The sequence below is a fragment of the Pinus tabuliformis genome, chromosome 3_2 (assembly GCF_031772625.1).
Source record: "Pinus tabuliformis cultivar Carrire ecotype Pingquan chromosome 3_2, CPIR1, whole genome shotgun sequence".
NCBI lineage: Eukaryota > Viridiplantae > Streptophyta > Pinopsida > Pinales > Pinaceae > Pinus > Pinus tabuliformis.
The window spans coordinates 57,146,458-57,149,282 of record NC_142302.1 but is presented as its reverse complement, the minus strand read 5'-3'; the positions used below and the strand labels follow the sequence as shown (position 1 = coordinate 57,149,282).

The window sequence follows — 2,825 nt, the reverse complement described above, 5'->3', positions numbered from 1 at the left end:
TGACATGTTCTGGAGATGTGTATTGATGGTATGGTTGTTATAGAGTAGGTTGATGGCCTAGGTGTTATTATATTTGTTGGTTGGCATCCAAGTCAACCTAGTTTGACTTGTGATGATGATGGTGATGTCGCAATGACTTGATGAAGTGTTGAGGAGGTTCCAAGGGCTTCCTGAGGTATTTCTAATGATGATCAATCTATGGAAGAAGTTTGGAAAAATTATGGGCTGGTTTAACTGAGTTTCCTCCATCCTCTGCCCTAGTCACTCCCATGTAGGTTTTTCCATGCGACTGAGAGGCTCAATGTTAGCCTCTCTCATAAAACAATAATAAATCCAAAAATAAATAAATAAATTAAATATTCCAAGTTAGGAATTTGTGCCTAACTCTTGGGTTGTTCCTCTAAGATAGGAGTTAGTTTAGGTAACTCCTATATTGGTGTGTGTCTGGTGAGAAATTATCTCAACCAAAGGAGAAATTATCTCAACCAAAAGTGTCTAAGATAGCACGCACTATCTTGAGAACGCTATCTCTCATCTATTTATTTGTAACACTATATTCAATTATTTTTAGTATGAATGAAAGTGAGAGAGAAGCACGAGGCTTCAGCCTTTTTCCGCCAATATTGTGTGTCTGGTTTTTATGTGTGATTTATCTGTTTATCTGAGTTAATTTCATTTTCAATATGTGGTATCAGAGCAGAAAGATACCTGTTCTGCATTTTCTTTGAATCTGCAAGTATATTGCTCTGGAAATTGCAGGAAGAATTTAGCTGCCTTCAAGATTCCCAAGAAGGTTTTTTTGTGACAGACTCGCTTCCTAAAACAGCTAGCGGTAAAATCCAGTGACGCGCTATGGCTGAACAATTCGGCGCATCCGTGTGAGTTTGTTCATAATATATGCAGAGCATAACTGTCAGGAGATGTAAAAGCTAAAGTCCTAGAAACCAATCATGTTGCAGAAGCCTTGGCACGATCAAGCCGAGCATTGACAGCGTCCCAGGAAACAAGCTCATTCATAAATGTCGATATGTAATCTGGCCGTCGATTCTGATAGTCAAGGTAATACGCATGCTCCAAAACATCTATGGTCAGAAGCGGCTTATGATCCCAGATAAGAGGATTCAGAGCATTTGGAGTTTTTTAAATTACAAGTTTATTGTCTTTTAAAACAAGCCAGGCCCAACCAGAGCCAAATTGTGTTGCTGATGCTTGCTTGAATTCCTTTAAAAATTCATCATAAGCACCAAAGTCCCTTTTTATAAGTTCAAGGATCTCTCCTTTAGGCTCTTTCCCACCCCCGGGTTTCATACATTCCCAAAAGAACTCATGATTCCAGGCCTGAGCAGCATTGTTAAATACTGGAAGAGGATCACCGTTGTTATATGTTTTCTTAATAATGTCTTCTAAGGTACACTCTGCCAGCTCTGTATCCTTAATCTGATTGTTACAGTTATCAACATAAGCTTGATGATGCTTGCCCCAGTGGAAAGACAAAGTCTGTTTGCTCATATGTGGTTCTAATGCATCAAAATCATAGGGAGGAGGATTCAAATTAAGAAGTGCAACTGTTGGTGGAGCACTTCGAAACTTGGGAACTGCTACTTTTCGTAAATGTATATGTTTTGGATGAGAAATGAAACTTGCAGGTGCAGCCAATGGAAGTAGCGGAAGTGAAATTGGACAGTGCAGCAGCGCCATCTCTATACCCAAGAGACCACGATTGAAGCCTCTCTTTCAGAATGTTGATAATCTCCCCCAACTCCATATTATTAGCAGCGAGAAATCCATCTACATTACGCTCTGCGTGGACTGCAAATTCCGACCTCAAATCCAGTGGAAAACTTCATCAAATTGAACAACAGTTCTGGAAGCACGCCTAATTCGCTCAAACATACCTGAAGATACTAAAACATCGACTTATGAAGCTGCATCGGTGCGTGAAGATTCAGGTAATTTTAATGCGGAGAATGATTTTACTTATCAAAAGTTGAAACAATTTTCTTTATAAATATTTATGTGCTTCATGAATGATACATGGTGGCCAAAGATTTTGGTTAAAACAAAACAAGATTAAAGGAAAACCTGCATAAGATTGAAGCACTTCCTTCAAGGTCTATGCGTAGTTATTCATAAACATTATACATGAAGCGATGCACAAGTTCTAATGGCATAAGAAAATATATTTTATTACTTTTCATTACAATAATAAAATATTTTATAGTCCTTGGTGATATGTAAAAGAAACGCTTTGGAGGATTTAAATGCATAAGTCAAGTTGGGTAAGGAAAAGGTAAAGTTGTTTATTAAATTGTTTTTGGAGATATAAGGAGTGGAATATGGTTGAGTGATATTTCAACATGCGATAAATTATTTTTTACTTTTTGGGAGTAATAAGTGTGAAGTGGGGATTTTTACATTGGAAGTCACATATGTGTGATAATAAAGATTTGTCATGGAGTAATAAGGGTGATGTTTTGAAATCTTTGGAGTGATAAATTTTTTCAGTGGAAGGCTCATTGGTGTAGGAGGTTGAGTCAGGTTTTTGAACGCATTTTCTTCCAAATTTGTGAGTGTCAAATTCTCATTGTTTGAGAAAGCTTCAGTGGCAATGTTGTAAAAGATGAAATATTGATGACCTTATTACTTAATAAAGACATATTATTTGTGGTGATTGTGTCCAAGATCCGCCCGAAATTGAATAAGGGGATCTTAGGTACACCATGTGTATTTGTGATGGGAGTGTTTTTTATGGCTTCATGTTTTTGCTTTTTGATCTGTGTCTAGTTGTGACACATCAATAATATCATCTAATATCGCATACATAA

At 37.2% G+C, this 2,825-nt stretch overlaps 1 pseudogene; it reads right to left on the bottom strand.

Moving 5' to 3' along the window:
* Positions 1 to 902: 902 nt before the first annotated feature.
* On the bottom strand, positions 903 to 1,730 carry LOC149179788 (superoxide dismutase [Fe], chloroplastic pseudogene; annotated as a pseudogene).
* Positions 1,731 to 2,825: the final 1,095 nt, after the last annotated feature.